Genomic DNA, 25,934 nt, shown 5'->3' with positions numbered 1-25,934 from the left:
ATATTTCAGTTTCCCCTGTTTCTTCTCTTTTTGCTGTTTTATACATACTCTCCTTGAGTTCTTCTAATTCTATTTCTTAAAATTCTCTTTCTTGTTTCTTATCTCTTCTCCTTAAGTTTTCTCTTTTTAATCTTTTCTGATTTGTATCTTTTCTACGACAAATACATCCTAGTCTAATTATTAATACTAAGAAAACCACACATGTTAAAGGAAATAATACCTTACCTAAAAATGTACTACCTAGTTTAACTACAAAATATTTAATAGCTGATATTTTCTTCCCAATCTTCTCCCAAACACCTTCAACCTCCAGTGGTGCAATTTCGTCATGCAATTCTGTAATATTTTTAATATAAATTTCAAAATCTCTACTTTTGTCAGGTATGTAAGTACAACAATGTTGAACTTTCAGCATTTCACAGACTCCACCCTCTTTTGCCGATAAAATATCAAGGGCAAGTCGATTTTGCATTGCCATAGCACGCATGGCGACCATTTCAGTATTTACCAATAAGAATCCTCCAGCGGTGCTTGTTGACAAGCGATCCACTACTGTTGAAAGTCTTCTAATTTTGTTTGCATTCAGAGATATTCCCACTGCGGGTATCAGTGCTCCAAAAATGTCACCCACAATTTCTGTCCAAGATTCTCTCTTACTACGTGCTAAATAACTACCTAAACTATGTACACCATCTTCTCCTCTATCCATATGAAAAATCTTTGGAAAAACCAGGCCAACATAACATGTGCCATACCAATGGTCTGGCAAACGATAATATGCCCTGTTCCCACAAATAAAATACAGTCCTGGAAAAACTGGATCTTTTCCACCTTTAAATCCCCATCCTCCCATGATTCGGTATGTATCATGGCACTCACTATTCCCTACAAAATAATTATCATACACTGTTTGATTCCTTCTTATACACAATATCCCTTTCTGAGGCCAATCTAAAGCCATAGTTGGACTCATTTCCCCTTTCAAGTGCTTTTCCATTTCTACATCCCAAACTGTTTCCTCCACTTTTCCTTCTGAAGCCTTTCTTTGCATTTTCAATCTCCTTTCTTCAACCATATCTAAAAAAGTCTTCTCTTCTTTCTTTAAACTACAAGTCAAGTTATTTCTAAATATGTGTTCTAATGTTAGTTCTTTAGTCTCTAAGAAAAATTCACCTAATACCTATGCTGGCTTTACCTTGTTTAGTTTGTTAATTGCCGGTACTTGTGAAAATATAGTATCTACATCTGAAAAATAATACTCTAATTTACCTGTTTGATAAAATAAACTAGCTATTACACTACATGTTATTCCATATGTTACTGGAAGGTGATGATAAGTCACTCCTTCAGATACAGATGCAGGTAACTGCATACATACGTAGCAATCCCTTACGTCTATTGTTTTTACATATACATACAATAATTTTGAAAACACATTATTAGAAAAATCGGTTATAGACCTGTCTTTATGCAAATAATTTTTATCTATTCTAGTCGGAACTACTTTTGGAATCTTCCCTATATTAGTTATGTTATCACTATGTCCTTCTAATGTATCTATATTATCTTTAAATGAAATTAGTAGAGCAAGTATACTCCAGAGAAGCATTAATAATCCTGTACAACAACACATTTGACACCATCTTTACAGAAGGTACATCTACTTTTGCTACTTTCTAGGTTTGCCATCTTAGCTAAAATGGACCGTGTCTTTTGACTTAGCCTCTTCTACTTCACAACTAGTTTTCTATCCCAAGGCTCTAAGCACCTATGTGGTTCTACCAGTTTTTGTCTTTTTCAGTGTTTTATTGTCTTTCCATCAGTAATTTCTCTTGTCTCATTCAGTTTGGCATCTCATCATCTTTCACTTTTCCTTTGTTTTCAGTATACAGAATGTCCTGAACATCCGCTTCTTCTCCAATATCGGACAAGATAACTCTCAGGATTTCCGATTCTCCGTCTTCCTCAACCACTTCCGTTACAACCACCTCTGGATTTCCTTGGCTATCCGCCTCTTGTTTTACTTCAAGCGTTACAACAAACAAATGATGGACGGAATGCTGACAATGCAGACATTCTCCCCCAGTCAAGAGATCTGGGTTAAATCCATCGTTCTTTTGCCCACTACGCCACCCCAGTTTAGACATGGCCATATGCAAATCAGTCTGACCCTGTGCCTCATGGGAACAGTCCAGCCCGAACTGCCAAGCCATGTCTTCCCTGGACCGGAATCAAGCATCCTAGGACCGGTTTCTGGCTATCAGCCGTCATCAGCCAGGATAGCTTGACTCCAGTGGCGTAGTGAGCACAGGTCCCACGTCTGGGAATACCCATCCCACTTAGGGCGAAAAGCGTTACAACAAACAAATGATGGACGGAATGCTGACAATGCAGATATTCTCCCCCAGTCAAGAGATCTGGGTTAAATCCATTGTTCTTTTGCCCACTACGCCACCCCAGTTTAGACATGGCCATATGCAAATCAGTCTTGACCCTGTGCCTCATGGGAACAGTCCAGCCCGAACTGCCAAGCCATGTCTTCCCTGGACCGGAATCAAGCATCCTAGGACCGGTTTCTGGCTATCAGCCGTCATCAGCCAGGATAGCTTGACTCCAGTGGCGTAGTGAGCACGGGTCCCACGTCTGGGAATACCCATCCCACTTAGGGCGAAAAGCGTTACAACAAACAAATGATGGACGGAATGCTGACAATGCAGACGTCTGAGCATACCCTGCAAACTTATGGCGAACAAAGCAAAACCAAAGGAAATGAGTGTTTGATTGGTTCTGATGCTCCGTCCATCACCACCCCCTTTTGTACCGCTTTGTTCGCCATAAGTTGGCAGGGTATGCTCAGACGTGAGTCCCTTGCTCACTTTGCCACTGGATTCAAGCAAGCCTGGCTGAAGACGGCTGAAATGCCAGAAACCGGTCCTAGGATGCTTGATTCCGGTCCAGGGAAGACATGGCTTGGCAGTTCGGGCTGGACTGTTCCCATGAGGCACAGGGTCAAGACTGATTTGCATATGGCCATGTCTAAACTGGGGTGGTGTAGTGGGCAAAAGAACGATGGATTTAACCCAGATCTCTTGACTGGGGGAGAATGTCTGCATTGTCAGCATTCCGTCCATCATTTGTTTGTTGTAATGCTATTCGCCCTAAGTGGGATGGGTATTCCCAGACGTGGGACCCGTGCTCACTACGCCACTGGAGTCAAGCTATCCTGGCTGATGACGGCTGATAGCCAGAAACCGGTCCTAGGATGCTTGATTCCGGTCCAGGGAAGACATGGCTTGGCAGTTCGGGCTGGACTGTTCCCATGAGGCACAGGGTCAAGGCTGATTTGCATATGGCCATGTCTAAACTGGGGTGTTGTAGTGGGCAAAAGAACGATGGATTTAACCCAGATCTCTTGACTGGGGGAGAATGTCTGCATTGTCAGCATTCCGTCCATCATTTGTTTGTTGTAATGCTTTTCGCCCTAAGTGGGATGGGTATTCCCAGACGTGGGACCCTTGCTCACTATGCCACTGGAGTCAAGCTATCCTGGCTGATGACGGCTGATAGCCAGAAACCGGTCCTAGGATGCTTGATTCCGGTCCAGGGAAGACATGGCTTGGCAGTTCGGGCTGGACTGTTCCCATGAGGCACAGGGTCAAGACTGATTTGCATATGGCCATGTCTAAACTGGGGTGGTGTAGTGGGCAAAAGAACGATGGATTTAACCCAGATCTCTTGACTGGGGGAGAATGTCTGCATTGTCAGCATTCCGTCCATCATTTGTTTGTTGTAATGCTATTCGCCCTAAGTGGGATGGGTATTCCCAGACGTGGGACCCGTGCTCACTACGCCACTGGAGTCAAGCTATCCTGGCTGATGACGGCTGATAGTCAGAAACCGGTCCTAGGATGCTTGATTCCGGTCCAGGGAAGACATGGCTTGGCAGTTCGGGCTGGACTGTTCCTATGAGGCACAGGGTCAAGACTGATTTGCATATGGCCATGTCTAAACTGGGGTGGTGTAGTGGGCAAAAGAACGATGGATTTAACCCAGATCTCTTGACTGGGGGAGAATGTCTGCATTGTCAGCATTCCGTCCATCATTTGTTTGTTGTAATGCTTTTCGCCCTAAGTGGGATGGGTATTCCCAGACGTGGGACCCGTGCTCACTACACCACTGGAGTCAAGCTATCCTGGCTGATGACGGCTGATAGCCAGAAACCGGTCCTAGGATGCTTGATTCCGGTCCAGGTTCTTCCTTTGATTTCTTTTGACTTGACACTTCATTCACTTGTTCTGTTCTTGGTGAATTTACTCGTGCCAGCCGATATCTCAATCTTTTTATTTTGTTCGGCCAAACGTCGTCTTTTGCAGTTCTTTTCAATTTACTCCCTTTATCGTTCTTTTCATTCCTCCAAGCTCTCTGTCTCAGAACTCGGCCTTCTGGTACTTCATCTTCGCTTTCTTCTGACTCTGTTTCAACTTGCTTTTTACTCTCAACAGTTTCTTTTTCCACCACTTCTTTTGTTTTCCCTACTTCTGTCCCTCCTCGAATCTCCAGCACGCAATCTTCCTGCTGACCACTTGTCCCTGCTTCTAACTGGGTGTTGGAATTCCCTGCACCTCCTCGGAGGTCTTCCGCAATAATCTTTCCCTCTCTCTCTGTATCTGGCACCTGTTCATCTAAGGGTGTTATTTCAGGTGGAATTTCTCTCAATCTTTCATCTGGTACTTCTTTCTCATGAATCTCTTTTATTGTCTCTCCACTGTCCTTTTCTTTATTCTTCCCTTGTTCTTTCCTGGAAGTGTGTGCTCCTCTGTATTCTGTTTCTGAGTCTGAACTGGTATCAGAAATCTGTATCCTTCTTCTCAGGGAATTACTTCTGGGGACCAAAGTTAAACTTGGTTCTGTTTCCCCCCTTTCAGGGTTTTCTTTGTCTTTTGGCTCTCTGTCATCCGACTCAGTACTGGATTCTGATTCGTCAAAATACTCCTTTTCTTTGCTGTCGACTGGATTTGGAATTCTCAAAGTATGGCTTGCATGGATCCAGTTCTTCAATCCAGCACACTTCACGGCTGTTGTTGTGGTCAAGATGACTTGTCTTGGTTTTCCCCACCTGGGAACCAAACAGTTTCTTCTTCTGTGGACTTTTATCCTTACCCAGTCCCCTGGGCTTAGATCATGGGCTGGCTTCTTTTCAAGAGTGGTGGCATCTGCTCCAACCTGATGAAACACAGATTGAACTGCGTCAGCCAGGCTTTTACAGTATTCCAATACCATGTCATCAGTTATAGTCATCAGCTTGTTGACTGGTATAAATACATGACGCATGGCTCGTCCCATGATGATTTCATGTGGACTCAAACCTGTAGTTCTGTCTGGAACTGATCTAATAGTCATGAGTACTAGAGGCAAGACATCAGGCCATTTCATACCCGTGGCTAAACACATTTTCCCTATCCTGTTTTTGATAGTACCATTCATTTGTTCAACTACACCAGAAGCCTCTGGTCGATAGGCACAATGCAGTTTTTATCATACATTGAATGCTTCACATATCAGTTTTATGATCTCATTTTGGAAATGTCCTCCTCTGTCTGATTCAATTGTCACTGGGAACCCAAATCTAGGGATAAATTCCCTCAAAAGTAATTTTGCCACTGTCATTCCATCATTTCTTCTTGTTGGGAACGCCTCTACCCACCTGGAAAATAGACATACCATGACCAAAACATACCTCAACCTGTTACAAGGAGGCATTTCAATGAAATCCACTTGCATTCTGGTAAAAGGCCCTCCTTCTCGACCTATTGTTCCTAGACTCACTACTGTCTTTCTTCCTGGATTGTATTGCTAACAAATTAGGCATCTCTGATAAAGACTTTCTGCTACAAGTCTGAATTTTGCATTATACCAAGTTTGTTTGAAGGACCTAATCATGGCGTCTCTCCCTATATGTCCCTGTCCATGATACATCCGTGCCAGGGCAGACATCATGCTATCAGGCATAACTGGTCTTCCATCTCGATAGACCCACACATGATTCTTCTCTCTTGGTGCACATCCTGCTTTTACCCACTGTTTTATTTCCTCCTCTCCTGCTTCTTCCTGCAATTGTCTTACTTCTTCCCATGTCCCCACAGTGTTAGTAAACATTGGGAAACAAGAAATCAACTCCTTTTCCTTTGCCCGATTAATTGAATTCTGATTTCGTGCACAGTATTGCGCCATATCATTTGCGAATTTGTTACCAGTCGCAATGTAATCACCACTGCGACTATGGGCAGCACATTTTACAACAGCCAATTGCCTAGGCAGCTGTATCGCCTCAAGCAACTTTCCAACCACTTCAGCATTCTTAATGGGAGTTCCACTCGAGGTTAGGAAACCTCTCTGCAGCCATATTTGGCCGAAGTCGTGGATTACCCCATAGCCGTACTGGCTATCAGTTATCACAGTCACTCTCACACTCTTCCCAATCTTGCATGCTCTTGTCAAGGCAACAAGTTCAGCTACTTGGGCCGATCTTACCCCTTTCAAATAGGATGCTTCCATTACTGCTGCAACTGTACATACCGCATATGCTGCACTCAGCACTCCATCATCTGTCCTCAAACAAGATCCATCAACAAACATGACATAATCACTTTCTGGTAAGGGTTCATCTTTTATGTCAGGTCGTGGTTTTGTACAATAATCAAGTACATCCAAACAGTCATGATCTGCTTCATCTCTTACTTCAACATTCTCTACATCCGGCAACAGTGGTGAAGGATTCACATTCACACATCTCACAAGACTTACATTCATTGCACCCAATATGACCTTTTCATACTTAGTCAGCCGACTGTGTGTCATATACTGAGTACGACTCCTTGTTAAAAGGATCGCCACATCATGGGGTACAAACACTTTCACAGGATATCCCATCACAATTCCCTCACTCTGTTCAAAACTTCGACATGTAGCAGCTACTGCTTTCAAACACCCAGGAAGGGCTACAGCTACTGGGTCCAACATGGATGAAAAATATGCAATTGGTTTCCTCAGTTTTCCATGCTTCTGTACTAGAACAGAGAGTGCACATCCATTACTCTCACTGAAATACAACTCAAATTATTTCTCATAATCAGGCATTCCTAATGCAGGTGCTTCACACAATCCTTCTCTCAATCTTTTGAATGCTGTTAATTCCTCTTTGTTCAAATCAATTGGATCTCTCACATCACTTCTTGTCAATCGTACCAAAGGTTTTGCAAGCAATGAGAAATTGCTTATACACTGACGACAATATCCAACCATTCCCAGAAACATTCTCACTTCCCTCTGGGTCATTGGTGGACTCATTCTCTTTATGATCCTGATTCCGTCTATAGTTATTTTTCTCAGTCCTTTTTCAATGTTATGTCCTAGATATTGTACTTCCTTCTTACAAAATTGTAATTTCGATGGTGACACTTTTAGTCCTTCCTCTGCCAAGTGATTTAGCAAGGCTACTGTGTCTACCTCACAAGCTTCACGAGTTTTCGATGCCACAAGCAAGTCATCGATTTATTGAACCAATACGGAATTTTCAGGCATTTCTAGACTTTCCAAAGACTTCTTCAATAGCGGATTAAATATTGAGGGGCTTTCTGTATACCCCTGTGGAATTCGGCACCACGCCAAAATACGCTCACCGAAACGAAATGCAAAAATTTGCTGACTGTCATGGTGTAATGGGATGGAAAAGAAAGCATGGCACAGATCAATCACTGTATACCATTCTGCATCATGAGGGATCTGATATAAAATCACAGATGGATTCGGTACAATAGGACAACATGGTACAACAATTATGTTTATCTTTCTCCGATCTTGCACTATCCTGAACTTCCCACTAGGCTTTTGCAGTCCCATTATTGGTGAATTACATGGGCTACTCATTAATTCTCTCAAAATTCCTTGTTTTATCATTTTCTCAATCACAGGAGTAACTCCTTCGATTATTTCAGGTGTCAATTTATATTGTGGGACATTTGGGTAACTCACTCCTTCTTTTACAGTTATTTTTACTGGATCTACATTTCTCATCAAACCTACGTCTTCTCCTGTGAAATCCCACACTTCTGCTTTAACAGATTGTTTTAATTCTTTTGGTAATTCGTCAGGGTTAAATACAGCATAGTTTCCTGTAACCTCTTTCTCCCTGCTTGCATTGTCATTTTATACAGCACATCATCATCTGGTGTTTCAAAGGCTATTCCATCTGGAGTACAAAATATAGTGCAGTTCATCTTGCACAATAAATCTCTACCTAACAAGTTCACAGGACTGGTGTGGCGCACGACGAACCGGTGCATTTCAGAGAATTTCCCTATACTAACTTTCACTGGTTCTGTAAGGTAAGTTTTAATCTGTCTGTTGGATACACCAACTACTTGGATCGTTTCATCCGAGAGAGGAAGATTCTTAACATCAGCTGATCTAACAGTTGAACGAGTAGCACCAGTATCAACTAGGAAAGTAATATTTTCATTATTAACTTTTCCATCTACAAATGGGCCTGTCTGGTCTACTTCTAGAGTTGCGCCAAGTACGCACTCTTCTTCCTCCCTTCGGCACCGACAATAACCCTCTTCTGAATCGCTTTCATCGCGTTGCAGCCAATACTGCGAAGCAGCGCTGGCACGTGGCGGCTTATTTACCTGTTCTTCGTTGTAGAATCCATTCTCTTTACTATACTTCTGGCAATTTTTGTTCTGTGGGAAAGGAGGTTTTGGCACCTGATTCTGTTGTGTTACAACCTGCTGTTGTCGTTGCTGTTGACCACTCACCTCATTCTGCACCTTTGGATTCAATGATGCATTTTCATTGTTAGTACTCCGAGGAAATTTACACTCGGATTTCCAATGCCCTATCCTACTGCAATTATGACACGGAAATTTCTTTTTAGCTTCCTCGGTATTTCCTTTATTTTTCCCAGGAATAAATTTTTGTCCTGACCCAGCTTGTTCTGCCAATTGAGCTTCCTGTCTCTCTGCTACCTTTACTTGTGCCCACATAGCCTTTTCTTTCAATTTTTGCTGTTTTGCTTCAATCTCATCACTGAAATATTTTGCATGTCTCAGTACTTCGTCTATTTTCTTATTTTGCCAATCTACGGTATGCTGTTTTATCATCTCACTAATTTCTGGACGAAGACCATATACAAATCTGTATACAAAATGACTCAAATCCTTTTCACTTAGATTTTCATCTCCACTAAATTGTTTAAAGGCCAGGATTAACCTCTCATAATAGGCATGTACCGACTCTTTGCTTTCCTGATGTGTTCTGACAATTTTTACCCAGTCTGTCTCTTTAGGAGGTACTTTGTTTTTCAAAAATGCCATAACCTGCTCATATTTCTTCATGACCTCGGAGTCTGGAGCCCCTGTTTTTGGATCCCTTGGGTATCCTTTGTCGGCCAATCTATCGTGATTTTGCACTCTGTCCATAGATCTGCTGGTACTATTATGTCAAACAAGCTATTTACATCAATCCACAATACTTTGGATAATTTTACAAATCTGTCCACTTGTCTGTACCACTCGACGGGTTTTTCACGTAGTCGAGAGAAGTCATTCGTAAATGACAAAATATCCTGTCTAGTCCATGGTACATGTACATATGCTCCTCCTGGAATCTCTCTCATAGGGCATTCTGACACAACCTTCTCTTTCTCTCTGACAGGGAAAGCTGAAAAAGTTTTGTCTGAAACTTCATCTCGTTTACAATACCATCTACTCTTCCATTTGTCCACATCTCCCCATTTTCTCAACAAAATAATTATCTCTTTAATCTGACCTATTCGTCCTGTGGTATTCATGTTTTCAATGTCTTTTTCAGTGAAATCTACTCGATAGGGTTTCTGTAGTGCTTTTACCTTTTCAATATCAATACCCATTTCATTCGCCACTTCTTCTAATCTTTCATGGAGACCTTTTGCTCTCCATGTTACGCTTTTACACAGAAATAACAACTCCTCATCTTGGTAAGTTTTTAATTTTTCCGTAGGGATAGTTCCTATTATTAATTCTTCCAGTACCATTCATAGTTTGGCCACATCTATCGACTGAGATTCTTTGTCTTTCTTTTGCAAGCTTCTCAACCATTCACTTAATTCCTCTGTAGAGGGTCCTACTGGCTTTTCCACATTTCCTTGTCCAAAATCCTTTGGTGTTTCTGATATTGACTCCACTATTATCATACGCCTTTCTGCACAGTTTTGACCTACAAACGGGTTATTCGAAAAATTTGGCTCAATCATACTTATAGAGTGTCTCCATGGATTATTATTCTGACTCATTCTTGGTTGTTCAACCAGTTTATTACTTTTATAAGGGACCGTCAAACAGTGTTCGCTATCTTTCTGTTTTTCAAAAATAGGCATTACTGGACCTATCGTTACTGGAACGGTTACTGCTTCAAGATTTTTAGTCAATTCTCTTATCTTCTCTGTTAATTCTAGGGTCGTTTTTGCTAGTTCTGCTGAATTTTCATTGTTTACTTTACCTCTGGACTTCTTCTCTACCTCTCTAATGGAATTGTTTCTTCCCAAATCTTGGAACTCTCGTTCTGATTTTATAATTTGTACTGTTTCTTTCATTGGGGCACTTGGGTTTAATATTTCTGGTTCTGGTCGATATGGAGGTGGATTTTTATAGAACATGTCATCAATAACATCATCTTCTGATTCATTCACTCCATACCCTCTCGGTTATACATTATGCCTCTTTTCTACACATTTTCTTCCTTCATTCTCTCCTGCAGTTCTTATGGGAAACAAACCCTCAGTCATACTCGCATTCCGCCACCTTCTCATTCGATCATCATGCGTCTCATGTCCGTATGATCTGCCAAACATTTATCTATATCCTGTACCATTTCTCTGTCTTTCTCGGTCATGCATCTCATCTTCCCACTCCGTCAATGCTTCAAATTGGGTCGGTCTAGGTCTTGGTTCTAAATTCATCATTTTCTCTCTTACATTTCTCAAAACTGCCAAATTAAATGAACCATGTTCAGGAAAAGCCAACACTCCGTCCTTTTCGGTATACTTGACCCAATTATCTAACCAAATACAGGTGTGATATCCATATTTCGCAACCATAAAGGATGCAGGGGTTTTTGGTGGAGGAAGTAACTGTCCTTCCCTAGTTACAATCGGTTTGTCCTTTTTAAACCATTTTTTAATTCTACCAAACCAAGATTTTTCTCCTTCTCTGGTGGATCGGAATACATTTTTCTGTCTTTCGTGAATCACTAGTCTCTCCTTACAACTGTACCACTATTCTATCCAATCGTAGCGCGACTCACACTAACGCACCAATACGGAGCGTCTACGTCACCCTGTACTTCTCCACTCCTAACGCGGCGCACACTAACGCACCAATCCGGAGCGTTTTACGTTTCTGACTGACTGTCCAATCCCAGCGCGGTCGTTTTGACGTCAGCAGCCGCTGTGGCAGCTCCTGCTCCTGTCTACCCCTCCTTCACAAAATCCTCTCGGTAAGTTTTGTTTCGAATTCTACACTTCTGTTAGTAACAACATAAAAACACCACCATTGTCCGCTTCGCTAACCAAGGAACAGCAATAGACCTTTCTCACGAGAATTCCGTCTTTCCCGAGAGCAGCGCTTACATCTGCCCTACTACGGAATCGTTACTTCCGTTGATAAAGTAGCACATCCCTCTACCTTACCCTTATAACAAGCATTAGCTAACCGTTTCTCCAGAATTAAGACACATAGTTGGAGACCCAATGCTCCTGAGAAATAAAACTAGAGTTTCACAATTAACCCGAATGCTTTTACATTCACGCATTTTCACACAAGAAAAATGTAGTACATTCACACAGAATCCTGTCTTTCCGGAGAACAGCGAACAGTCTGTCCTACTACAGAATTATGACATATGTTAACAAAGCAGCGCTTCCCTCTACTTTGTCCTTCTAGCAAGCTCAGAGAATACCTGTTACCTTTCCAGTGATAAGCGTTATCGGAATGCCATTTGGACTCCTGGTACCTAAGACCAAAATTTCACAGGTAACCTTCACTATCATACACACTTCTCTCACACAGAAAATGTCTCTAATGGCAACACAAGATGATGTCACCGAAATCGAACCCAGACAATGTGTTGTGCAACTTCAATCGTTACACGTTTGTCCCTGTGTACCTACAGGGCAACAACAATTCCGTCTTTCCCGAGAACAGTGCTTACCTCTGCTCTACTACGGAACCGTTACAAACTTCCGACTTCCTACATCCCAGAAGCCGTGCAAACAACATAAAACTCGAAGCAACTCAACATAAAGTGTTAGTACATAAACCAATATCAATCAATAATCAAAAGCAATTTACAAGCTATAATCACCAAACCAAAACAATAAAAACCATCATACTGCAACCAGAAAAACAGTTGCAGCACGGAACATCAAATTCCCCCTTCGTCACAGACCAAATATCACAATAGCAAATTCACTCAAGAACATTCACTGGTGGGGCCCATAACACCAACACTCATACTTCATTGATCTGCTTCCCTAGAGGAATATGCTTCCAAACGCTGACATGAAAGGAATATCTTTACCTAACCCTAAATACGTTGACTCCAACTTTGTGATATTCCCTTCATTAGGAGATGAATCATTTAGCTGTTATCTATGGTTTAGTGATCAAATTTATTTATCTATACATTACTCTTTATCCTAGTTCTCTTCTTCAAATAATCGACACAACACATTTATCAATTAATCAAATATCGTTTATCTAAGAAAATTGCAAATCGTTAGAAATCGTCATCAGCATTGCAGAACATCATATTTACCTAATCTGGCTAATAGTCGTCCTCTAAGTCAGTCAAGTCGAGGAAAAATCTTTATTTCATCAAAGTCAGGCCGCAATTCAGTCTCTCAAAGATTCAGGATAACAGCTGTCCAGCAGTGTCACCGTCCTCTCCGTCAGCATAACGTCAGGAAATCGAGTTTGTCAAAGAAGAGAGTTTTTTAGTTCAATTTCCTAACTACTTTTATAATGAAATTAATGTCAAAAAGTATCAAGATTTAGGGTTTCAACGATCCCCATTGGTGGACACTGGGTCATCCGTTAAAGTTCTCACATAGTCCGCAAAATGAAGTCATCGCACTTGCTGGTTCCGGTTTTAAGACTGTCCTTTGTTTTGTCGTTGGCGAAGCTCCCAGAGTGACCTTGACTAGAACATCAGCTCCTGGGGTCAGGACTAGGCCATCGTTGCTGGCGGTGACGCATGCGCACTTCACCCAGAACCTCGTGTCTCAACGGCGGTCACGTCAAACGTCTCGTTCAGCCATTTTGATTAGGCCGAAATGGGCAACTTAAGCAAAACAAACACAAAAACGTAATTAAAACATGGAAATGGCTAATAAAATGTGAATCCCTCGCTAATACCCTTATGTGTATGTAATTATCTAGCAAAAAAAGCAACATTTAAAGCGTTTATACTCACTCAATAAAGCACAATTTACAATTAATCACAAAAGCAACATATATTATGCAATATTCTAATTTTCTACATTAGTATGCGTACATATGTTAGTTTACAATTAGTTTAGCCATGCAAAGTGAAATTCCCACGTGTAATTCTTTTGTTAATATAATTGGTAAGTCTTTCACCGCAAACAAATTAATAATATTAATTAATATAAACATGCAGAATGGGGGGGTATACAAAATGTTGTACTACCCGCTCCAGCAAGTACACATACGTAAAAATGATGCGGGCGGCTGAGTCAAAGGTTTAAAAAAAAAACTTTACCTATGCTAAACAGCATCGCAGATAAAAACATTGCCAAAGCCTATAGGTCACAAAGGCGAGACCTGTTGGCTTTGCCAATGCTTATTGTGCATGTTACGGTAAGCAGCATTCCTTCCATTTCTGTACTATGTGCAGAAATCTTCCTAATCCTAAACTTGGTTGCCGTGATGACACAGGCACCGTGAAAAAGAACACCGTCATTCTTGCAGAGCTCACACAAGGAGACAGGTAAGAACAGAAACTGCAGTAATTGACAGAAAATAGCACCCTAATGACAGAGCATAATAGAATGTAAGACCGATGACACTAAATGAATGCGAACTTGTGCAAGCACAATTTAAATGACCTATAACTCACTACCGCAAATGTTCTTTCGTCTAGTAATGTTTGCAGGGAAGTATTAGAACATAATTCACGCAAATATGTGTCAGGGTAATGCAGAAATATCAGGCAACCGGGTAAGTGATCTTCTAAGTTTCCATGATTACGTGAACTGTGTGCCTAGCACAGAGAAACATGGCAAAAAAGGTTTAAAAGTAAAGCAGTAAGGAATTCAAAAATAGCCTAATCAAGATTTACAGACTACGTTGGTCGAAGCCTACCAGACAGCACAGCTGTCTGGTTTTCCAACCACATCTTGGGCACTTTCGGAAAGATTCCAAAGGAATGCATTCCACCCATTGCTTACCATTGGCTTTGTAACTCACATCTGCTTGTTTTCTATTTATTAGCTCTATTTGTTTTAGTCTGTCCAGCTTGAGTTCCTCCCTTCTGTTGTCCAACCCCTATTTACTGCTTTCTTACACCAGTGCTAAATTTCTGTTAACAGGCCTTTACATCGTGTACTTATCTTGTCACATTTGCTGTGCGTTCAAAGTTAGGCTCTTTCTCTGACTTCAAAGTGAGAGGATTATGTGACAATCATGCTAGCTACTGGGGATGTGCTTGAGGAAGGCTGTACAATGATGTTGTTTTCTAGCACACAATACATTTTAAATATCTGTAAATTAACTGCAGATATTTCAGAATCCGTCGGATTTAGAATAGCACAAATGAAGCAACTTTATTGCCCTCTGTGCCAATGCACTCTACACCACTACACTCATCACTACCCTACTCTGCATCGCTCCACTCTACGCCACTGCACTCTACGCCAATCCACCCTAACCCACTTAACGACTCTACACTCTGTCACACACTCTATGCAACTGCACTCTACCCTAAAACAATCTACTCTATGCAACTGTGCTCCACACTGCAATCTACCCTGTACCACTCCATGGTACTCTATTCTACGCCACTTCACCCTACGCCACTGCACTCAATGCCAATGCACTCTACCCCACTTAACTAAAAAAAAAGGAAAATACACCCTACAACACTGCACTCTACCCCAATCTACTCTGCACCACTGCACTGTACGCCTCTATACTCTATTCTGCAACACTATACGCTACTCTACACCATTGCACTATAGGTCCCTTTACTCTGCACCACTCTGCACCACTGCACTCTACACCAATGCACTCTACAACACTGTACTCTGCAACACTGCACTCTCCACCACTGAACTCTATGCCACTCTACTCTGCACCCCTCTACAATATGCCACTCTACTGCACACTACATCAATGACCGATATGCCAATGCCCTCTAAGCCAATGCACTCTCCGCCACACTAATCTACTGTGCAACACTGCAGTCCAACACTGCACTCTACTCAACTTCACTCTACTTTGCAACACTCTATGCCAGTGTACTCTACCCCACTCTACTATGCACCACTGCACTCTACAATGCTCCACTCTAGGCCACTCCACTTTACTCTTTGCCACTCCACTCTGTGCCACTCCACTCTTTGCCACTCTACTTTGCAACACTGCACTCTATACCAATGCACCCTACACCACTACTCTGTGCCACTCCACTCTATCCTGCACCACCCCACTCTGCACAACTCCACTCTACGCCACTACAATCTACTCTCAAGCAATCTACTCTATGCCACTGTACTGCATGCTATTACTCTATGACCCTGCACTCTACCCGGCACCACTCCACTCTACCCTGCACCAAAACACTTTATGCCAATCCACTGAAAGAATCTACTCTAAGCCACTTCACTCAATGCCACTGCAACCTACATCATTCTACTCTACTCCACTGCACTCCATTTGACTATACTCTACACCACTCTACTCTATGCCACTGAGCTCTATGCCACTGTACTATAAACCACTGCACTCTATGCCAATGCACTCAATTCCACTTTACTCAGAACCAATGCATGCTACGCCCCTGCACTCTACGCCACATATGGTTGCACAGTCTGGGAAAGGATTTCTCGTCATTAGTACCAGTTGAACAGGGAAACAGAACAATAAATAACTGAAAGAAGATAAAGACACCTTTAAGTAGGACCATCCAGTGCACAGGAACATGCGTCACCATGTTTTAAGGAACTTCTGATCCGACTGAGCATGCAATATTTATTTTTTTGTTAAAATCTACAGAATATGCACATTAATTGGCGAGTGCGGCAAATCCATAATTTTGCTAAAAAAGCCACATCCGCTGCATTGCATTATCCTAGCGACTCTGTCTATAACAGACCTGAAAAGAGCAAATGAAATGCGATGCATTAACTGAGGGTGACTGGCAAACCCAGTATACACAGTTATTGGGGGCGAGGAAGCTCACCGTCGAGCCACCCGCAAGTGCAGTAGATGGTACAGCATGAATGATGTCTCTCTAGGAGCCCTTCCCAAGTATCTTGAAATTAGGTGGTTCTTCCAAGCATACTTAAAGTGAGAAAATACTGTTTCTGCTGTTCATGAATGTTGAACAGTACATGAAAATAATAAAGTTTTTAAAATAAAAAATGGGAGAAGGAACTACCCTGATGGATAGTGGCAGAGCATTGTATAAATATATGCACGTCATGGACAAATGGATTAACATTCAATACATTTACAGGTTTTTGGCACCGCAACAGTTGGAGTCCGTGCCCGCTTCTTTGGAAGTTTGCTTTAATTGGGATCTTTTGCTGTATATATATATATATATAACGCGTCACTCCACTTGCACCAAGCTCACGCACTCTTGAACGGGTGCTAATAAGGCGGGGGGTGCTCCCGCCAATACTATTGTAGCTTCTCGTCTCCTCTTAGTTTCAGATAGGACATAGCACTCGCGGGAGAGAGTGCTGTGTCTTTTCTGAAACTAAGAGGAGACAAGGAGCTAGAAATATATATATATATTATCTACTGGCGGTCGCCAGTAGATAGTTATAGTTAGGACCGTGTTTCCATAGGAAAACTGAAAATTCTATTTTGAATAACTTTGGCGCCGGTTGACGAATCCTCGCGAAATTTCAAAACTAATGGGGCGCTCCGCTCAGCTCCTACCTTGAAATTTGGCAAAGAGGTAGTCCTCAGGTCAGGCATGTGCCTTTTGCATATATGGTGTCAATCTGTTCATTAGTTCCTAAGAAAATTGCAGTTAAAAGCACATAAATATCTATAGCCGCGCACCGTGCCGTGTGCGAGCGTAATTCTGATTGGTGGATTCATGTCAGTCAACATTCGAATCGGTCGAAATCAGGAAGTGTCGACCGCCATTTTGTGTGTGACAGTGAAAAAGAAAGGTGGAGAACGTGAAAAGGGGGAAGGGTACAGAGTTCCTGACCCCCTAGCTTTTGTCAGGGGGTCCCTGAAGGACCATGAAGGGTAAAAAAAACATTTTTTTTTTAAACGCGCACGGTACGCGCACCGTCGCGAGGTGCGCGCATGGCGGAATCATAAAAAAAATAGAATTAAAAATCAAATTTAAGTGTTTAGATGTTAGGTGGCTCTAAAAAGAGCCGTTGTGTTAATTGAGGGACAGAGGAAAAAAAAGACATGGCAAAAATTATAGGGTGCCGCACGTGTGCTGCTGTATCTTGCTCTCTATTAGCGGAATGCTGGTGTCCGCATAAGAGAGAAGAGCATTGCACGCATTGCACCGTATATGCACCCTCTTAAACAGAGGGTGTATATCCAGAGGAACCGAACCAGGTGAAGCTGCCGCCGCAGATGAAGTGCTCGGCTGAGCTGCCGATGATGTGCTCGGCTGAGCTGCTGCGGATGTGCTCAGCTGAGCTGCTGGAGGGTTTTCTCTAGCAGCTCGAGCATAAGCCACAGGATGTACATCTCTAACGTGCCTAATCATAGTGAAGTTACTAAAAGAGTATTTCTTTTTAGGATCTCCTCTTGATAAGACACAATCACAAAGAGTGCAGGTGACTTTTGGAGCATTCACCTTCTTCTGCCCCTGTGGAAATGTAAAAAATTGCCATATAAAAGAGTCTTTCTGTTTCCTCTGTCTCTGTCTCACAAGGGTCTCCTGCTCACTCCCAGAAGACTGCTGCTCTGCCATTCTCAAGTACTGGAGTACTGGAAAAGCTGCTCAGCTCCTTCTCCCAGGGAATCAGAAGTAATAATGAGGGGAGTGGGTGTGGTGTTGGAAGTTTCTGGAACTGAAACTACTATAAACCAATGAAAAGTGTTGTTTCTAAATCACATGACTTGCCGTGCGCGCACGGTGCGCGCACGGCGGAATCATAAAAAAAATAGAATTAAAAATCAAATTAAAGTGTTTAGATGTTAGGTGGCTCTAAAAAGAGCCGTTGTGTTAATTGAGGGACAGAGGAAAAAAAAAGACATGGCAAAAATTATAGGGTGCCGCACGTGTGCTGCTGTATCTTGCTCTCTATTAGCGGAATGCTGGTGTCCGCATAAGAGAGAAGAGCATTGCACGCATTGCACCGTATATGCACCCTCTTAAACAGAGGGTGTATATCCAGAGGAACCGGACCAGGTGAAGCTGCCGCCGCAGATGAAGTGCTCGGCTGAGCTGCCGATGATGTGCTTGGCTGAGCTGCTGCGGATGTGCTCAGCTGAGCTGCTGGAGGGTTTTCTCTAGCAGCTCGAGCATATGCCACAGGATGTACATCTCTAACGTGCCTGATCATAGTGAAGTTACTAAAAGAGTATTTCTTTTTAGGATCTCCTCTTGATAAGACACGATCACAAAGAGTGCAGGTGACTTTTGGAGCATTCACCTTCTTCTGCCCCTGTGGAAATGTAAAAAATTGCCATATAAAAGAGTCTTTCTGTTTCCTCTGTCTCTGTCTCACAAGGGTCTCCTGCTCACTCCCAGAAGACTGCTGCTCTGCCATTCTCAAGTACTGGAGTACTGGAAAAGCTGCTCAGCTCCTTCTCCCAGGGAATCAGAAGTAATAATGAGGGGAGTGGGTGTGGTGTTGGAAGTTTCTGGAACTGAAACTACTATAAACCAATGAAAAGTGTTGGTTTTTTACGAGTGAAATGTCCAGATAACTATAACATGTGTGAAACCTATGGTTTTTTCAGTGAATATATATATATATACATATATAGTTGAAGCCAAGGTTAAATATTGTAGTTTTCAAAAGCTCTCTGAACCACTTCCGATTTGCTTTTGACAGCAGATAAAGGAGGAGAGAGTTTCACGAGTAAGGCCCATGTAAGCCTATAGCCCGACTGCAATGTTTCATACACTTGACGGATAATTGGACAGCCAATTAGGCGGTTTGGAGCAGAGTATCTTGGCAGGTGCATAGTAAAGTGCCAATTTCTGTAAATATTCCAGACTTTACCCTAGTAGACTTTGTGGGTGGTGCAGAGGACCTTGCATTTGAGCCTCACGTCCATAGGAAGCCAATGGAGAGTTGGGTTTACAGAGGTTTAGGCACATTCTGGATACCTGGTTGTGTTGCCTAGATAGCATGTCAAGAAGGTCCACTCTTTGAGCAGTTGGAGTAGAGGTAGAATGTTTCAGAGTATGGAGAACCGGAGCTAGATTTTAAATGAGGGATGTCTACTTGACGGCTCACATTGCTTCTGTCCCAGATCTAATCAACTTGTAAACTAGATACTTGGTTGTGTCAAGATGAAGTGCTCCATTCACAGAAATGGGTGAGTCACTAAAGCCATTAGCCAGGCTTGAGCCACATGTCTTGATCAGGGTCAGCTTGAAGCCTTCGTGCGGCTTCCATTGCCCATACTTTTCCCTCAGTCTCAAGCCCTCCCTCCGCAGCAGATGTGGTTCTGCTGAGTGCTACAATCGGTTTAAAGATTGACAACGAAAACTGTAGTGCAATACTTCTTCTAGAAAAGAGTGAAACGTTAGCCTCAAAACATTCAATAACGTATATGCATCACTCTCAACAGATTCACTGGCGGCCCCTGTTATGTCTGCTGTTGACACAACCACATTTGTATGCTTCACAGAAGTTGTGTTCGATGTATAGACCCCCCTCATTTGTGCATAGTGACCTGTTTGTCTGCATTTCCTGCATGCATAGCCCATCACCAGACTCATTTTGTCATTGGCTGCTATATCCTTTTATGTCACATCGAGTACAGATGTTGATTTATGTATTGTCTTGGTCGACCTCATCAACACACTTGTTCTGGATTTAGACTGTCCTTTCCAACTCGTTCTCCTGGCTTTTTCTTAAATGTATAGTCGTTGCACCCTAAGCATTAGAGTCCAATTTAAATTTCTTAGCAATATCCACTGCCTTGTCAATGTAAGTTCTTCTACCATCAATAATTTTTCATGCATTCTTTTATCACTCATCCTAATCACTAATCAATCTGACAGCATTTTGTCATGGAATATCTTATAGTTGCAAGTTGCCACCAAAATGCTTAAAGCCACAGCAAAATCGTCCACAGATCCTCCTGTCTTCACATCAAAAACCTATGGCTCTCTACCTTGTTTTTCGAATTTAAAATCCAGTTTCCTTATGGCCCATTTATATTCGTCTATATCTTCTTCCTACTGCTCTTCCTCAATAGACGCTGGAAGGTGCTTCAATGTTTCTTTATCCTCCGCACCCAAACAATGTTTAAGAAGTGCTAACTTTCTATTCACCATGAAAATGTCACCAGGTGTTGCCTCAATATAAGCTTGAAAGCCTTCCTTCCATTTCATCCACAATAATATACGTTGACCAGATACCTGCAAAAATTATGTTAGAGCCGTTACTCCATCTATTTTCTTTCACTCTTTTTCTTGAGTGTACTTATTATTTATAGCTCTAATAATGGTGTGCACGTCACCGCGCTGTCAGTTCAAAGGATGGTTGATAACTTTGTTTTTTGTGTGCGTGTCAGAGCGCTGTTGACTGAGACTCAATTAAGGTATTTCCTCTAACGGTGTGCCTCACCACGCTGACGCTCCGACTGCAACTCAGCTCTTTCACTCGGTGTGTGCATGTCTGCACCCCAAATCCACGGAAAATGTCAGGATGACTCCATATTCAGCAAGGTCCCGACCAGTGTTTTTCTCCATGTTGCCGGCCCTCTGTGTGTCGGTTGCTATTCTCCCAACATTCCACATTCCATTCTTTTCTACAAGCAGTGGAAAACAGCAAAGGGATTTGGGAATTATCTTAGAACCCAATCATCCTGATCAGGTATTATTTGTCAAAATGAATGTGGTGGATGTCAACCTAGAGCTGTGGAAGTGAAGGTATCTAGTGGGGAACTTGGTTTTTTGAAGGGCTTTAGACACAAAATAAGGCTAAGCAAAGATGCCAAAGCGGCTGCGCATATGGTGCGACCAGTGCCATTGTAATTCAGGGAAAATTAAGAAAGGAGCTTGTCTGTTGTGTGATCAGGGAATTATATAACCCATAGAGGCATTTGAGTGGTTGGTGCCAATGTTTAACCTAGGAAGGCTGAGGGGTGGTTAAAAATGTGTATGGATTTGAGAGATTTGAACCAGAGTATATGGATTGATAGCCATTCTCTTCTCAACATAAATGAAATGCTGAGCACGCTAAAAGAGGCTGAAGTTTTTGTTCTCTCTGGATTTGTCCTCAGCCTACTATCGGATGGCTCTTGATGAAAAACTTCAAATCTTTTACTTCATTCATGACTGTAGGTGCCAGTTTTACTAACATTTTATGCTGAGTTTGCATCATAAAACTGACTTAAACTAGAACAAAATGTTTTTTATTAATGTACTTTCCAGTGCGCTGGAAAGTTGCCTAAAATGAATGCAAACCAGCACGAAGCACTGATTTGCGTTACTTAGCGTCAAGGGGGCATTCCCATGCAACCACCCATAATTTTTTAAGCAAAACCATATCTACTCAAATGTGAGAAAATTAATGCGACTTGAAATCAGGTGTTAAGAGGGGAAAAAAAATCATTTCTCCTTTCTTTCTTGATTTTGCATGTGTGCTGCACTGTACAGCACACACACAAAGTAGGAAACGTTTTAAAAACTGTCTAGGCATAGTACTCTGTCCTGGAAGGGAACCCTTCCAGTACAAACCCTATGTTCAACTCTCACACACACTCTTGCACTATGGCAAAAAAGTTGCACTCTGCAGCAAAATACTATGCCGACGCTAGGTAGAAGGAAGGAGAGGGCCATATCTCTGTAGCTATGGCGCCATCCTGCCCTCTCCCTGTCATGCAACGCAGCACAGCATTTTTGGCTGCTGCATTGTGTTGGGTGACATTTTGGTAAATCTGGCCCCAGAAGGGGCATACAGGTTTTGTCGTAAGCCCTTTGGACTTGCTACAGCTTTGGCTCTGTTTCAAGGGGCAATGGACCGATGACAGGGGAAGGTGAAAAAAGTAACATATATACAAGATGATCTACGGGAAATATTGGAAAGAACACAGTAACACTTTGAACAGACTTTTGAACATTATGAAGGAAAGTGGTTTAACATTTACGGCAGACAAGTTTTACATTGCGATGAGTGGGGTTGATTACTTAGGTAATCACATTAAATGTAAGGGTGGGAGGCCAAAGGAAAGTCGGCATGAGCAATTCAAGAGGAGCCAAGACCTAAATATAAAGAACAATTTTGTTTGTTTTTCGGATTGGCAGAGTTGCTAATTTTTCAGAAAAAAACAAACAACATGCATAAGCTGCTGAAGAACAATGTAAAATGTATGTGATGTACAATGTGTGAAGGGGAATCTGAGAGCTTGAGAAATGAAATTTTCACTAGTGCATGTGTTAACAGCAGCGGTGAGTTCATGGGGGCAGGGGGGGGTAATCCCCTGCTGTGAGCCACTACCTCCCAGGCGTCTTGAGCAATTTGAATAAGCCCTATATGTCCCTCCATTAATAATATTTAGTTATGGGGCGGGGCTGCGGAGCTCTCAGTGGGTGGGAGAAGCATCTGACGCTTGAACTGAGCTGTGCATGTCGGAGTGGCCGGTATTATTGCTCTGGCCAGCCTGACATGTGCAGTTTAGGCTTCCACATTGAAGGCTGTCATGGAGCTGTGTCTGCAAAGAGACAGCCCCATCAGTCTTCAATGGAGCTTTGTGCTCACATGCCCCAGCAAATCCGAGCACTGCTCTTATGCTGTTTAGTATTATATGCAGCATAAGAGCAGTGCTTGGATTGGCTGGTGAGCTTGGGCTTATTTTTGCCCCCCATGAGGAGTACGTGATTATGCTGTGCAAGAGGGCTGGTATAAAGGAAGAGTTGTTGAAGGGATTTCTCCACCAGCACTGGGACGGAGCGGAGTGCAAGACTGAAGTCGGGTAAGAAAACTCTCTTACATCTCCTCTCTGTTAATCCCTTTCTTTGTGCTCGTTTTAATGAAATCTTCCACCATAAATTACCTCTTACTCCTTCCCTTTCCATCTATTTCTTTTTGTCTGTACAGTCTCACTCCCTTGGTCTCTGTTTGTACCCACATGTAAATAATGCCCAATTCTGCATTTTCAACCATGTTTCCGGTATCCCTGTTGTCGTAATATTGACGTGCCATGAAAAGAAATCTTATTCCCAAAGTTGTGTAAGGATTCTCTTGTTTCATTTTCACTAATTTGATATATTTCAATGACTTTCCATAGATTATCAAAGCTCATTTGGTAGAATACCCAAAGTTTTTAAATAGAAAAAAACGTAGAAAGTTAGATTTCGATATATTGGTCGAATGAGGACATTTATTTCCGAAAAGGTGAGGTTGGAAATTATAAAAAGCGGCGGGGTGAGAAAGGGAGAGTGATGGGTACTTCAAAACGATCTAAGGGGAGGGAGCAGGGGATTAGGAGGGAACAGAGAAAAGGAACACGAAGATTCTCAAAACCAGTCAATCGTTTTTCAGTCCAGCTTTGAACTGCATACCCCAAAGCAAATCTCATTTCTCAAGAACAAGCAACTGCGGGAGGCCGGCTTCTTCACAAGCCATCCCTTTATTTTTCAGTTAGTGAAGCAGAAATGTCAGATTTCAGTTTATTCGAGGGCCAGGCCATAGCTGCTAACATCCAATTTCATTGTTTGTGTTGCCTTAGAGTGGACTTTGTGCTGATTCCTACAAAAGATTTTTATCAGCGATGGATTTCTTTAAGTTAAAATATCATTGGTAAGCAGCTTAAGGATACAGTCCAGAAATGGACCCAAGCTTTCAAGTAGGAACCCCGCAGGCAGCGACTTTCTAATGCTCTCTCTTTTTTCTTTTCTTCGCTTTACCCTTAATTCATAATGAAAGCATAATTAATTGGCCACATTGGTAAAAATGAAAGTTACAGCCTCAGGACTGGAATGTGAGCTTATGGAGTGTAACTGCTTCGTAGCCTATACTATCCTGTCAAACTGTCACCTTGCATTTCTTTTTCTTTTTATAACAAAAGTGCTCTAAAGCCAGCAAGCAAGTTTATAAAATCACACAAAAAAGAATTACTTGCCCTCAGCCTCACCACTTTTAAATTCCACCAGCCACCACTGTGTCTCAAGCCTTTTGAGACCAACATGCACATGCATCAACCAAAAAACCGGTCGCAAACGGGCAGATTCTCAGAATCTGGCCCTTTGCGACCGGTATTTTTGCATTTGGGATGCATCATCCCAAATGAAAAAATCGCAATTTAAGGAATCTCAAAATAGCGATTCCTTAAATAGCGATTGCATTTAAGGAATCCCTAATTGAGATTCCTTAAATGCAATGCATTAAAGTTTAAAAAATAGCGATTTCGCTACTAGCGGGAGCAAATTACCATGAAGCTGGACTTCATGGTAATTTGCTACAACTTAGAAAAATGCACTTATTTGCATTTTTCTAAGTTTCATGTTGCGCACACACATGCCCTTAGAGCATGTGTGTATGCAACATGTGTGCAGAGTTCAAATACATGGGTGCAATAGGGTGTCATTTTGACACCCTTGCACCCTAAAAATTGCGGGAGCAATTTGCGAGTACCTACTGGTACTCGCAAATTGCTCCCGCAATCTCCAATGCATTCCTATGGGCCTGGAGGCCCATAGGAATGAATGGGAAGCCATTCATTAATTGCGACTCGCAATTTGTGAGTCGCAATTAATGAATGTTAAGGAATCGCTATTTTAATAGCGATTCCTACATGCATAGGCTTTTGCGAGTCCTTAATTGCGATTCCTTAATATTCGCAATTAAGGACTCGCAAAAGCTTTTCTTGATGCATGTGCCTGCAAGTTACCTACCGTCTTAATGACAATTGCGAGTAATCATTGTCTGGGGCTGCACTGATCCAAGTGAAGATGTTGTCGTAGAGTATAGGAAGAGCATTAAAGCAAGCTGATTATAATTGTTTAGTAACAGAGAAAGAAGAACGGGAGTGTTACTGAGAGATTGCTCATTTTATGCAACATGTATGGGGGAGCAAGATTTCTGTAACATTGGACCATGAGCCCTTTGTGGATTTTTGCACAACCAAAGAGGCAAGTAAAGATACTCCCCGCACAATACGCTGCTTGTTCAGGCTGCAAGAATTTCTTTTTGAGGTGGAGTATGTGCCGGATATTAAGAATGCCATGATTGTTTGCCACATCTTCCTTGGCAAGAAGAGAATATTACAGAAGCTGAAGAAGAATATGTGGTTGCCAATGTGGCACTGGTGAATTTACAGAGGAAACTTGAATGATGAAAACTGAAGTTGATGATACACTGGGGAAGGTTGCACTGTACGTGAAAGAAGGGTCACCCAATCAAAGGGATTTGGATGATGAGTTAAAGCCTTATGATGCTATCAAACAAGAGTTGTTTAGACATCGTATAGTGCTTAGAAGGGGTG

This window comes from Triturus cristatus, chromosome 11 (genome assembly GCF_964204655.1).
Source record: "Triturus cristatus chromosome 11, aTriCri1.1, whole genome shotgun sequence".
Lineage (NCBI taxonomy): Eukaryota > Metazoa > Chordata > Amphibia > Caudata > Salamandridae > Triturus > Triturus cristatus.
The sequence above is the reverse complement of the archived record's forward strand: the minus strand, read 5'-3'. Positions refer to the sequence as shown.